We start from the raw sequence: 15259 nt of genomic DNA on the forward strand, positions 1-15259 counted from the left end.
CACGGGAGGGCAGTGTGTTCCTGGGCCTGGAGGGCCAGATGGTCAAAATCCAGCGCCAACAGGCCAGATCCACCATGGCCTGCCAACGCCAGCTCCTGCAGCACAACCTGCAGATGGGGGAGTTGGTGAAGGGGTTCCAGGCTGTTGTGGACAGCAACAAGGAGGTGGCAGCAGGGTTGGGCAGGCTGACCACTGCCATCACCCACTCCTCTGCCAGGCAGGAGGAGCATGAGGTTGCGCGCAGGAGGGATGCCCGGGTGCTCAACCGGGCCATGGCCCGCCTTGCAGCGGCGACTGCACAGCTGTGCCATCGTAGCGCAAATCAGGAGTCGGTGCAGAGTCAGCATACTGCTGAGCTGACCAGGGGGATGGCCAGGATCACCACGGCCATGGAGGCCATGTTAATATCAAACGCCGCCTCCAATCCTGCCCTGGACCTGGGTGATGCTGGTGACAGCAGCAGCCGCAGCAGCCCGGCCAGCGCTGCATCAGAGCCAAGGAGGAGCACCAGGCGCTCCGCTGATGCTGCTGGCCATTCGGAGGGGGCCGAGGGACACCCCAGTGGGTCTGGAAAGCGGGCCAAAAAATAGGCTGGCAAGGGGGGATGATCATACCAGAACCCTGGACTTTATTTGTTTTGACAGACTCCATTTTTTTATGCACTTCAGTGATGTAACTGTGGTGCATCACTATTAAAAAGTTTATTTTCCAAGCAACATTTAGCTGTCTTTGCATCTGTACTCAGTCAGAAATAGTTCTCAGTGATCTCCTCACGTCTGTATCTGCCATCACATGGCGTACACACCCCAGCTGGCTGTGTCAGTGGCACAGCTTCGTCGTCGTCATAGTCCTCGTAGTCAGACAACTCCACCTCAGTGCCCTTCTTGACCGCAAGGTTGTGTAACATTGCACATACAGCTATGATCTTGCAGCAGGTGATGGGGGTATACTGCCTTGCACCTCCACTCTTGTGCAGGCATCTGAATCTACTTTTCCAGATGCCAAAGGTCCGTTCAACAACATTCCTGGTGCGTATGTGGGCACGGTTATACCTCCTTTGGCTGGGTGTGGAGGGGTTGAGGTAGGGGGTGAGTATGAATGAGCGGAGGGCATATGCACTGTCGCCTGGAAGAGAAAGGGGTCACATTAGACACATGCATACATGTATTACACCTACCTACTATGTGTTATGGGGGTCTGATGATGTGGCTCACCTAGGAGGTATCCTTCTCCAAAATCGCCAGCCATCAGCCGTGCATATATGCCGCTCTGTTGGAATATATAGGAGTCATGGGTACTCCCTGGAAATTTTGCTACCAGGTCTGTGATGGTGCACTTGGCATTGCAGATCACCTGCACGTTGATGGTGTGTGTCGATTTCCGATTGCGGTATATGTATTCGGTGTCCGCTGGTGGGCAAATCGGAATATGCGTGCCATCTATGCAACCGATGACTTGGGGAAAGTGTGCCATCTGGTAGAAGTCCGCTTTGGTTTGTAGCAGTTCTGCGTGGGTTGCAGGGAATGAGATGTATTGGTCCATCCTGTCTATCATGGCGTCAAGGAATATGTGGAAGAACCTTGACAGGCTGCTCTGGCTCACCCCTCCTGCTGCTGCTACTCCACTTTGATAGCTGCCAGACGCTACCAGGTGTAGGCTGCATAGCACCTGGACGTGCGCAGGGATGGCGTGTGCCCTTGGGGTGTGGTGGTCCAAGTATGGCTTAAGGTCCCTGATGAGCTCAAGTATGGTGTCAGAGTCCAGCCTGTATCTCTGTAGGATCTCAGCCTCAGTGAGCATGAACAGGGTTATCCTCTGTCTGTAGACCTGTTCATTTCTTAGCCATTCCCTCAGTCCTTCCTGCTGTAGCCGTAGCCGCCTCGCAATGACATAGAAAGCTGCCATCCTGCAAGTTGCAATGCATTTTGGGACTGTTTATATGGGTTGGAGTTGGTTACCACCTGATTGCAATCCATGGTAAATACCGAGTGAATTCTACCGATTTTGAGCCGATTTCGGTGTTTCTGTGCCTCCCTACATCTCCCCAACTGTCGGAATCGGGGAATTTCCCGATCGGAGATTTATACGAATCGGCATGTTTTCCGAATCGGATCATGTCCGAATCGGTATTTTTTCCGATTCGGTACATGGACCGAATCGGTGATTTTCCGATTCGGTCCCACTACCGATTCGGTAGTGGGACCGAATCGGTGATTTTCCGATTCGGTGTCACTAACGAATCGGTAGTGGGACCGAATCGGTGATTTTCCGATTCGGTGTCGCTAACGAATCGGTAGTGGGACCGAATCGGTGATTTTCCGATTCGGTGTCACTAACGATTCGGTACATGGACCGATTCGGTCTTTGTAACCGAATCGGTGTTTTTCCGATTCGTTACATATCCGATTTTCGGTATGTACGTATCGGATTCTTTCACATTCGGTACACATTCCGAATCGGTTTTCTATCCGATTCGTTCTGTTTTTGGTCCCCTACATCTCGATGGCTGTTTACCGATCGGTAAGGGCCAAAAATCGGTATTTTCGGCCGATACCGATCGGTAAAGCCCTACCTACATCGGGCCCTAAATGCCTCGTATCTGTTGGATAGCTCTAGGGGAGTAAATGGGATCAAATGAGCCATGTTACCGTTCTCACCTATATTACGGCTTAACGGTATAGTACTCCACCCTTGCAGCACAGGGGTTGGAGCTAGTTGATGCAAATAAGCGGGATTCAGGGCAGACTCCTTATTAAGGAAGTGGGTGGAGAAATGGGTATTGTTAGACAAATGTTGTGGTGTAAAAACTGTAGACCTGGGATAAAAATACGTCAGGGGACGTGGTACAATACAATTATTTTTATTTTCATTACCAAAAGGCCAATTCAAAATGTGTTGAACTGCTTTTCTGTCCCTGAAATTTATGACGACAATATCCCCCCCTATGTCCTTCGCTCTACCCCCCAACCAGGACAAGCGACGGGCATGGACTATATCACCGTTTACCAGGTTGGGTTTGGGTCTGTACAGAGAGAGCCAGTGCATGATCTTATTTTTTAATTGAAAATAGCCCTCACGTTTACCGTTTGTCAATTCGGGAACTCCGGTAAGCACTACCACATACGGAAGTGCTTCCGGTGGGAGTTCCACAGGTGGTCTCCTAGTCTCCCCTCCAAGTCCCCGGGTGGTCTCATTCCCTTCTGGTCTTAATGGATTATTTAGGGGGATGCTTGGTACCCCAGGCAAGGCGCTAACTGGGATGACATTGTTACTATTCAATGTTGTGGTTGTTTTACCCAGAGCTACTGTTGGCTCTATTAGCTTAGGTTTATCAGTAATTTTGCCATCAAATGTTGACACACCCACATGCGAGGGGTTGGAAGCAGCAGAGGTTGCTGCTGCCTGATTTTTACCAATAGAGGATGTAGAGGAAGTGGAGGCCACAGCATTTTTTGTATGGTTGTGCGTTGTTATTACAGCTTTTTGTGGGTGTAACACTTTATGGGGCCCTTGTGACCTAACAAAATTCCCTGATTTTGTTAGATCCCCCTCTATTTTGCCCAACCTTGTTTCCATTCCCTTGAATCTATCTGCTAATGCAAGCATGTAACTACGAACAATTAGTTCTATATTGTCCAATAGAGACTTGGGGGAAGCAGGTGGTAGATCTTCTTCCATTGGGATATGGATAATGTCCGGCTCTATGACTTGGGTTGACATTGTCTCTGGTATAGGGGTAGTAGAAACGGGTACTAATGCCTGCTTATTAACAGGAAGTCCCGTAGTCATCATGGTAGCAGTAATCGCCTTTTTACCAAACTCGGTGTGACTTAATTTTGTCTTGTTCATAATTGTAGTTTTCCGTCTCCTTTTTGGTGGTGGAGGCCCATGTATTTTGTGTGGCAATGGCCTCGTGTTTTTACCTCTTACGACTTTACCAGGTCTGATTGTAGGTGAAATCAGGATAGTAGAAGTTTTGGCAATGTTATCAGAGTCATTAGTCACCAGTGGTAGCTCTTGTTGGGTTAGCGTGGGTGACACGGCAGGAGCCAAACATTCTTTAAGGAGTAGGGGTACACTGGCAGTTAGTGATAGGTTATCTACTGTTGTAGTACTCAGGTCATCATCTAAAGTGACAGACATTATAGGTTCAGAGTACGTTCTATTTTTAATCCGATCAATTGAACGGCGTCGTTCTGCCCTCCTCTCTGCTAACAGCAGCTCCTTATTTCCCTCAGATGTAGATTTAAGGAGGTAATCGTTCAGGGTTCGGTTTAACGTACCCCCAGATTTTTCAAAACCAGCAATAGCAGGACTGGTAGCAGCCGTAGCCATCATGCAATGACAAATATATTGGCAGACTTAGTAGGAAATAACACTCACAACTTACGGCAGGCAAACACCAAGTCCTCTGGCCCAGCCCAGCCTCTTCTGGCCGATGAGGGCCGTAGAGGGCCCGCCCTTTGCCCGGGCTTAGCCTCGGGCGTCCCGCGAGGCGGGGCTCCTTCTCCCTTTATGGCGCCTGGGCGCGCTCACTGGCGCGTGTTGCGTCACCTCCACGGGCCGCCGCGAGGCCTGCCGGGAGTTGTAGTCCTCCGGAGCGGCGGCGCGGAGTCCAAAGCCCTGGATTGACTCTCGGCGTTGGCGGCGTTGGCGTGTTACACAGGTAGGTTATATCACCCCAGAATGACTCTCAGCGGTGGCGGCTGAATTGCTGCACAAGATGGATCTGGTAAGTGGCTGAAATTGACCCTCGGCGGTGGCGGCAGGTACGCAACATAGTAGTAACATAAATGATTTAAAAACCAAGCATTGTCACTCTCAGGAAAATTGAAGGAGCGAAGATACCCTGAGAAAGCCATCCGGACCACCCAGAAAAGGGCCCGCAACCAAAATAGAGAAGGCTTACTTGAAGAGACACATAAAACACTCACAGTCGCACCCCTTACTTGTGTGACTACTTATAACACGGTCTTCAACCAAATATCCAGAATAATCCAAAAACAATGGAGAATCGTGGGCACTGGCATATTGAATTGGGAAAAAAACACTGTTTTCCTATTAAAGAGGACAGAGTCTTAGAGACAGTCTTGTGTCCACGAGCACAAGAACCTCCAACGAGCACGGTCCTAAACGCATGGGGCTTGCCAAATGTTAGCGGACATTACCCATGCGGAAATTCTAGCTTGTGTCATCTTATAAAACCTGGAAAAACTCTCCATCTAGAATCTGGTAAGACATGGCAGCTTCTAAAAACTACTAATTGCAATTCTTGCAACGTGATCTATTTGATATCCTGCCCATGTGGACTCCACTACGTGGGGATGACCAACCGAAAGATCAACATTTGCATCTGTGAACACAGAAGTAATATCAGATGCAAGCGGAACGCCGCCAGGATGACAGACATCTATCTGGAAACGGGACACATGACCAATGACCTCAATTGGATGGTCATCGAGCAGGCGACAAAAATCTCACCAACCTACAAAACCGCCTATTTGAAAAAGAACAATGTTATATTTATCGTTTGTCAACCAACATAACTGGTATAAATGACAACATTCCATGGAATGCACTCAACAATACCTGAAGTGCAGTCCCGTGTAATAACTTTGTATCCCACAACTAGTTATTAACTAGGTATTCTCTATTCTTACCCCGTCTATGAACTCAGTCGCCTGGAACTATGGCCAATCATCTCATTGAGAAACACTACATTCTCATCTCATGGGCTTTTCTCCTCTTTCCTTGAGCTTTGCACTTGTTCCAACTGTAACCATATGGTTCATCAGTGGTGCATCCGCACAACTGTTGACATATTTTTGTGTTTACCTGTTCTGAATTATTTTTCTATTGGTCACGCTAAACTCAGCACGAGGCCCCTGTTGAATTTCTCCACTTGTGCAAATTCCTCCTAGGTCCTTTGGAGACTAACGTAAACATAGATTTTTAATACCTCCAGCATTGCCCCCTTCAGTATGTAGCCTCTTCATTCCTTCTTCCCCTATGTCTGTCTGACCAAGAGTCGGCTGTTTTCTATCTTTACCCTCCAGAGTGTCTTTTTTGCCCACGCAGTCCGTGAACAGTCTAGTCTTTTGGAAGCGGTACTATGCTCCGGACGCAACACGCGATGCCACGCTGCTCAACAGCACAGCGCGTGCCGCGCCCGGATCTGTACAGCTCCTTCCGGGTCTCTACATATACGGTTTATCCTGCAGTCGGTGACTACAGGTGTCCGCCCATTCCTGGATCAAGATAGCTTCCCAATTCACGCAGCATTTGTACGATTTTCATTCTCTTTGATACCACCTTTCTCTATTCATATGTGCTAATATCCCGGCCTATACCGAAACATTTTTTGCATACCGGGACTTTGCCTATCCCAACCGTATAAAAAGGTTTTGGGAGGCTATACAAAATTGCATTGCTCTTATCAGATGAGCCACACTGAATGTTCGGTTGTTATTTATAAATTGCGAAAATCACCTATGCTTCACCTGAAGGACTGGGTTTTTCTAAGACCCAGCGGTGCCAGGGACAATACCTGAAACCTTCGTGGGTTACCTGTTCCGGCGTACAAATGACAGAGACACGGGACACTTCCTTCGGCGTCAAAGATTCGAGGTTTATTTACTGCAGGGAACACAGAAGTCACAAGAAGTACATAGCATGTAGGTTCAAGGAGACTGCTTCAAATTGTATCTGTGGATCGCTCCTTTTATACAGTTTTTTCGTCATAGAACAACATGACAAACAAAAGGTTACAACCTGGTTCCCACAGTAAATTTCATAGGGGGTCGCTTTCATATATTCAGGGCCCGGAACATAATCACAGTAGCATTACCGGTTCCCAACTGTAAAAGTACATCTTCCCACCATTAGTGCATTCCGTTCGGCTGTAACCGAATCAAGGAAGAGTCAGAAACAGGTGCAGAGGAAGACAAGGATAGTGAACAGATTAAAAAGAGTGTAAGGGGGTGTTATCAGAAACACGATTGCAGGGATCAAAGGAGACGTGCCTAATGAATGCACAACTGAGACAATAGACCGGCACGGCAAGATGAGCCTCGAGCGGGGCCATCTGCCTTACAGTGTCATCCCCCTCGTCATAAAGACATCCTCAAAGGAACACGTGTCTTCCGCAAGAGTTTGGGAATCCCAGGGTCATGAAGCGGACAGTGTCCGTTCGCTGGCTACTTGAGGGCAAGAAACAAAATGGATGCCGTATCTAAAATGGAACCCGTGGGTTCAGATGAAGAAACCCACGAAACAGACGAACGGTTTAGGTTAGCACAGCGAAAACGCGCACACCCACTAAACTCGTCATTTGCGGTTCATAGATACCAGACTCGACCATATTCGGGCGAGTCGAAAACACCACTTACAATTGTCACGGAACCTCACACCCACTGACACGGGTAGATGTCTGCCACGTCTGCTACCTTTCACTGAGAGACATGTTATATTGCACTATTCACAATGCAAATGATTTCAGCATTTACAAGTGTAGTACGCATGCTCATATGTGAAATGTTATACCTAGGATCAGGGACCCAGTCAACCAACTCAGTAACTGCACATGTATATAATCAGTTGCACTCCTTCATGCACTGGATGAGGTGGCTGCACTCTAGCCGTCTTTTCCAGATTTCATGTTGTGCTTTATTTTTCCAGATTATATATTGAACGGTGGAAACCGTAAGTACGGCTGCACCCCTCACTCACAGCACACCTTAGCGTGTGTGCTGATATTTGCACTTGGTCACTCCAATTGTGACAGATTCCACTCTTTTGGTTTTGAAGTAAGCCTCTGTACCTTTGTTGGGCTGAAACATGCCGACCCTTTGACCATTTTATGAGGATAACGAAGAGCAATTAATTCTTCACAATATCTTCACCACCTTTTTAACTGTGCCCTGGGACCTCAAGAATAAAAATAATGGCAGAGGATCCTATAGGTACTTTTAATTTGCACCAAAATTCACCTTCCTCCCACACAAGACAACCTGCTACGCTGTAATTCAGGCATCGCAGCACAGCTGGGTTGCATTCAGCAGCCCAGCTGGGAACCCCATGATGAAGCATGCCACCAACTAGGTTGGTGGGTGAGGGTTCTTCTTAAAAAACCTAAAGGCTTTTTACAACATTGTGCATGACATTGAGCCATTTGTACATCTGGATTCTTACACTGGGTCTGTCCATTTTGTTGTTGATTTATATTGAAAAGATGTCATTGTGAGAAGTAAGCCTGGTATATGCTGTCCAACATACTGGTGGGCACCTCGCACCAGTCTAATCGACCCCTTATTGATGGTAGGTTATGAAGTCAACCCTATAGAAAGCCATTCTAGGGGTAGCTGTGGAGAACAGCGTTCAGGCTAAGACTTGGAGACGAGTTAAGCAAGTTGTTTTACCATTTATAATGTCTTGAGTGCAAAAGGTGCTCGGGCTGGGGCTTCAAGCACCCCAATGCACAACTTCGGGATACCTCGGGAAGTAGATGCAGGTAGCAAAATGCAGGATGTCCAGGAGTTCCAGTCACATGTCTCTCATGTCCGCCACGGGTCTCAGCTTTGCTGGGAGCGAAGGTCGGGGTCAGAGAAGTCTGGAAGTTTGTGTCCTGTGTCGCAGATTCTTCAGGGTCCGGCGGGAGCCTCGAAAATGCAGACCGGCAAAGATGCTGTTGGTGCCTGTTTGAACAGGGTGGTCACTCCTTGACCACAAGGAAGAATTGAGAGGATTGTGTGCCATAAGAAATTTAAAGCAAGGACAGAGTCCCACCACCCAACATCTGATAGATATCCTAGAGGCAGATGACTTGGCAAAAGCATCAGATCCTAATACTCAGAGTAATAGGGATGGGGGTCATCCATCATCAGAAGAAGATCCTAGTGGGGTTCCCCAACAGGATTCTGAAGGTGATGAGGATGCAGGCCAGGAAGGGGTTGGTGAACCCTTCCTGGGAGACACGGGACTACCTGAGGATGGAGAGGGCCTAGGAAGGCCTCCCTCTATCCCTCCACGTAGGCCTGCTGGTGTTACCAGAAGGCCCAGATCACTCTCAGGAGAATCTGGACATTCTGATTCATCACTAGGGTCCTCTGCCTCATCTCACAGGAGGAGAAAATCCCCTGAGAGAAGAGAGCATGAAGCTAGAATGAAGAAGTCAAGCTTAGGATCCAGAGGCAACAAGTTGCCCTAGAGAAAGAGACCCTAGCTCTTGAAAGAGAGAGAAAATTGTGTGGGCTAGAGCCCACTGGTGGCAGCAAAATCCCTAGTGGTAGGGTTAGGTCTTATGACCATAAAAACTTAAGCAAGATTGTCTCGCACTATCAGAGTGGGGATGACATCCACAAATGGATAACTGCTTTGGAAAAGGCCTGCAAAGTACAGCAGGCACCCCAGAGTCAGTGGGCAGCAATCTTGTGGCTCTCCTTTGCAGACAAAGGTAGAGAAAAGCTGCTCACTGTTAGAGAAGAGGATGCTGACAATTACAATGTTCTGAAGAGTGCTCTAATAGATAGGTTTCGCTTAACCACTGGGCAGTATAGGTTGCTGTTCAGAGACACCCAGAAGACACAGACTCAGGACTGAACTGATTTCGTAGATTGTGCTAATAAGGCTCTGGAGGGCTGGTTACTGGGCAGCAAAGTGCAAGACTGTACATGATTGCATAATTTGATTATGAGGGAGCAGATCCTTAATAATTGTCAAAACCAGCTTCTACACCAGCACCTGGTGGACTCTGATCTGACCTCTCCCCAAGAATTGGGAAAGAAAGCAGACAAATGGGTCAGAACCAGGATGAGGCCTAGAAATCAGGGTGGTGACCAGAAGTCCTCAAACTTTCCTGTAGATTGCTTACTGGGAAATGATCTAGAAATCTCAGCCTGGGCTGTGATAGAAAAAAAGGCTCATTCCAAAATGATAGGCCTTCCTGAACAGGTTGGTAGGGATGTGATGGTCACAGCCCAAACTCAGACAGAATTTATTTTGTGTAGCCTGAAACTATGGATCGCTCCACTCAGACGGAGAGCATTGGGGAGGAAGAAAAGTCTCCCCCCCACCAGACTTTAGGTGAGGGTCAGCCTCCTCAGTGAACTGACCATACCGCTTGTGGAGGAACTGCCCCAGAGGTAGTCAGGCCTGGCCTGGCAGAGCCCCTGATGTCAGTGGACCCTTCCAAGGTGGTACCCAGTCTGGAGCAGGTAACCTGCCCCTCTCTACCCTGCCCCAGTCAGCCCAGGGCTGCAGAGGTCTGGGAGGCCAGTGGACCCCAAAGGGCCCCATGTTCGGAGGACCCCCCCCATCAGCAGATTAGGGGCACCCAGTCTAGTAGCCCTAGCCAGGTGCAAATTCCTCAACATTCTGAGGGATCCCCCTTATCCTTGTGTAGGGACCTCGCCCAGATGGACTCTGTTGGACCAAGGCAAACCTGGGACCCAGTGGTTCCAAACCTGCCTTGTCCCTCCACTGGTCCAACCCAAGGGATCCAACCCCCAGCTGTAGGCAGCCAGAGGTTGACCCTGAGAGCACAGTGCAACTCAGTCATGGAAAGAAAGGCATATATAGTGGATGGTGATTGGAGGAAGCTGAGCCCAACCTTAGTGGAGCCTCACTTCAGTATTCCATCCCAGCACCAGCCTTTTACTTTGCCAAAACACCCCACAGGTAGTAATTCCCTATGGTGGAGACCCTCTGATACCCTTAGGGTGAGGGATTGCTTAGTGGACCATAAGACAGGGGGTAACCATGCTAGTGCAGGTACTTCCTTATATGGCCACTTAGTCAATATAGGCTTGCATGGGCAAGGTTAGCCTTATCTCCTTTCGGTTGTTTTTTTGTGGAGGGGTATAGGAAGGTGGATATCTGACTATATGGTTACCCCCACTTTTTGAATGGTGTTTAGCTGGTTTTCGACTTAGTTGGACTTGGACCCATCTATTCAGGGCCCCAGTCTATCTGCTTTCTCTATAAAATGGACTCCATGTACTTTAGGTACATACCAGATTGGTTACTGGGTCACCCTTGTGAGCCCCTGTATAGTGTACTGTTAGAACTGGGGGTCTCTAGTTGGCAGAGGTAGGTACCACTGTCCAAATAGGGACCCTTGATTCTAGTCAGGGTAAGGAGGAAACCCCCAGGGATAACCCCTGCTCACCCTCTAGGTAGCTTGGCACGAGCAGACAAAGCTAATCAGAAAGCAATGTGTAAAGTATTTGTACCAACACTCACAGTAACACAGTGAAAACACCACAAACTGACTCCACAACAGTTTAGAAAATAAAGGTATTTAATCTAAACCACTCAAGACCAAAACAACAAAAATCCAACATACACAGTTCAAGAATATGGTTTCAAAAGAGTTCTTAAGGTTGTAATAAAAGTTCTTTAGGTTGCTATAAAATAATTTACAGTTGCGTGAAAAGTTCACAGTTGCGTCACGTTTCAGACACAGTGCCTTTAGTTGCAACAAAGTTCCAAAAGCAGAAGCTGGTGCGGTGGAAAACAAGCAAAGCATTGCTCCTGAGACCCTGGGGAGGCATTTGCGACAGCCCCGCTGCAGCAGCGGGCGTGTTGCGACGAAACCGGTCTGTATGGGGAGGAAGGCCACTTGTATGGATTCCGGTGTGTAGGTTCCGTAGGAAGTTTGTTCTCGCAAAGGCACGATGCGTTGATCTTTGGAGTTGCGACGATCTCCGGGGCGACGATGCGCGGACCAGCGGTGATCTTCTCTCTCGCAGCTCCTCGATGCGTTGGCTTTGGCGATGACTCTCGCAGTGACGTGATGTGGTCCGCAAGCAGGCGGTGCGGCGATCTCACCCAGCGACGACAGTCTCTGCAACGACACTCGCAGCGATGTTAGACTTCCCGCACCGATCGGGTGCGTCCCGCAAACGAAGGATGCGACGGCTCTGACAGCGGCAACAGGGGCTGCGACGATCTCGACCTTCGTGGCGGCGGGAATCTTCTCGCACTGTCGGGGATGCGCTCCGCAGCGAGCGATGCGATAACTTTTCTTTAGCAAAGTCTCTCAAGCTTAGTTTCCAGCTTCCCAACACAGGTACAACTTCCAGAGGCACCACACATGGGTCAAGCACTCCAGGAAGAACAGAACTCTCTCAGTAGAGCTCAGGGGAAGCTGGGGATGAAGTCCTTTTGTTCCTGGGACCTCAGAACAGGGAGCAGGCTCTTCTTAGGCCCTTGGAGATTCCTTCAAGCAAGTGGACACTGCACAGCAAAGTCATTCCCCTCTCCTTGGCAGCAAAGCAACAGCAGGGCAATCCAGCAGGGCAACAGCTGGACAATCTTCCTTCTTCAGTTTCAGCTTTCTCTTTGGCAGAGGTTCCTTCTTGATTACAGGATGATCTAATTTTCTGTTGTCAGGGGTCCTGTACTTATACCCCTAAAAGTATTTGTTCTCTTTGTGCATGTGGGCCCTGAGCCCGGTCTGAACCAGTTCTGGGTGTTTCTTGAGCACTTTGTTTTCCTGGCTTCTCCTTTCCTTTCAAAGTGAGGGGCAGGGTCGTCAGCCGCCCAGCAGGAGGTGGAGCCAGCATTGTGGAAGTCAGGCACAGCCCTATTCAGGCCCAGGTGCTATCTCCTCCCACCACTCAAGTTGCAAATGCAGTCATTCAGCCTAGGGCTGACTCAGCCAGCCTCCTGGGGAATCCCCAGCCTCTGTCACTCGCAATCCAGACAGTCAATACACAAACAGGCCAAGGCACACAGGAAGGTCAGACAAGAGAACAGCAACTTTCTAAAAGTGCTGTTCTCAAACACAGAATTCAAAAACAACCTTTCCTAAAAGATGTGTTATTAAATTCTGAGTTCAGGGATATAGACTCTTATGTCCTATCTTGTTCCTATGGGAAGAAAGGCTGGTAGCCACTGTAGCCAGCAACCCCCATGTTAACCTATGGAGCAAGATAGCCTTACAATAGTGAAAAACGAAATTGGCTGTGATTCAGTACCAGAGCATGTCACCTGCACCAGTACATGCTCTAACTTTCACATACACTGCACCCTGCCCATGGGGGTACCTTGGGCCTTTAATAGGGGTGGCCAATGTGCACAAAAAGGGAAGGGTTAGGCCTGGTCAGTGGGGACCTGACCAGGAGGACATGGCAGTTCACAGACTGCACACAGGCACTGCAGTGGCAGGCCTGAGACACCATTTTAGGGCTACTCATGTGGGTGGCACAATCAGTGCTGCAGGCCCACTAGTAGCATTTGGCATCACCAGCCCTGGCACACCTAGTGCACTTTACTAGGGACTTCATGGTGATACAAACATGCCAATCATGTATATCCAATCATAATAACAATTTACACAGAGAGCATATGCACTTTAGCACTGATCAGCAGTGGTAAAGTGTGCAGAGTCCTATTGCCAACAGCCACGGGTCAGGAAAAAGGGAGGAAGAAGCAAAAAGTTTGGTGATGACCCTGCAAGATGGGCCAGTTCCAACACAACCCCCTTCCAGCCTAAAGCCAGGGTAGACCAAACGATACCTCGATGGGATTCCCTGCTTAAGGCGATAGAACACGGAACCTGGCCCAAACAGCAGGGCACTATTCCTGTTCTACGCCTTCCTGTACCTAGTTGGATCACTCCATTAATACTCTCAGGGTCCACCATGCCAATCCATGTGGAACCCTTCACCTCACCTGTGGACACCACCTGTGCAGCACCTAACCTTAATTTCCTCACAGGTGTGTCCCAACAGACTGAGAGCAAGCCACAGTGACCACCAACATTGATCAGGGATGAGACCCAGGCCTCATGCCTCTCATGGCTCTCAAACCCCTGTGGCATCAGAGGGTGGGGGCAGTAGCCCCAGGTGCTTGGCACCCTTTGTCCACTCTCTCTCTTGTCAGGTCAGGTCTGACACTTGGGTACTGACCCACCAGTCCCGGACCTGAATCCGACGGCTGGACAGGAGGCTGAGGTGGTCTTCTCAACACCTGGTCCTCCTCTTCCTTGGGGCTCTGTACCCTCCCACCTGGAGTGGTACCCCCTTCTAGAATAGTCAGGGCACCTGTGGCAGGTACCCTGCACCATTCATCCACCAGTTCAGGGGTTCTATCCTGCAACTGGTATTCCTCACTGGTCATGGTTTTAAGGGCAGGAGCTAGTGCCTCTCTGCCAGATGTCAGCAAAGGGCAGACATCTAAATATGACACATGTCTTCTCCCTCTAGAAGGGTGGAATACTACCCCCGCCGCCAGGACTGGTGGGGGGGCAGTATTCCAAAGTGTTTGACACCTTACACGACATGTTTTGATAAAGCCAAAGCAAGGTTAGCATTAACCGCGAGGATTATAATACACTTAAGAGTATATGGTATGGCTATATCATAGAACAGCTATAAGGAGATGGTTCCGGAAGCTGCAGAGGGGCACAGCTCATGCTAGGGCACCCTCTCAACTAAAACTAAGCACTCTACCTCCAGGATTGTCGAGGTCTACCTTAGGAGTGGCTTATAGGTGCATATGTGTCTATTTATGGATATAGATATAGGTATACTATATCCAAGTAAGGGGTGATTACACCACCTTACCCAGGTTGTAAGAACAGACTTGTGGTGTCAGTTTAGAAGGCAAACCAGGGGTGGCACAAAACATGCTGCAGCCCCTGGTAGGCCTAGGGTGCACTTATGCCCTGGGTACCTATTGTACACTATACAGGGACTCACAAGTGTGACCCAGTAACCAATCGGGTATGTACATGTAGTCCATTTTATAGAGAAAGCAGATAGACTGGGGAACTGAATAGCAGGGTCCCAGTCCAACTAAGTCGAAAACCAGCAAAACACCAGGCAAAAAGTGGGGGTAACCATATAGTCAGATATCCACCTTCCTACAGTCATGATTCTATAATTTCTGTTTGTAGGCTATTGCTGTTATTGGTTTAGGGGATGGAAGCCCCACTTTAGCAACAACCACAATTCTTGTCAGGGTGAACCACATAATGTACTAATTAACATGAGCATAATGCTCTGGTTGCTTTACAGTCTAACTTCTAAATCTTCCACAAGTTTAGGAGTAATCTGATGAGTGGTTCTGAAGTTTCTTATTCATACCTAGTGCCATCCTTTGTTGTGGGGGAATTCCCTGACCTAACCCCACAATTGGTTCTGGTCAGACCTTCACCTTCCCCTGGTCCAGACTCCAAACTTTCTGGGGTGACAAAATGGATGGCAGGCATGGTGCCAGGTTCCTTTGTGTTTGCTGTAGGCAAAGCCCTTTGAAG

The sequence above is a fragment of the Lissotriton vulgaris genome, chromosome 11, assembly GCF_964263255.1.
Source record: "Lissotriton vulgaris chromosome 11, aLisVul1.2, whole genome shotgun sequence".
NCBI classification, from domain to species: Eukaryota; Metazoa; Chordata; class Amphibia; order Caudata; family Salamandridae; genus Lissotriton; species Lissotriton vulgaris.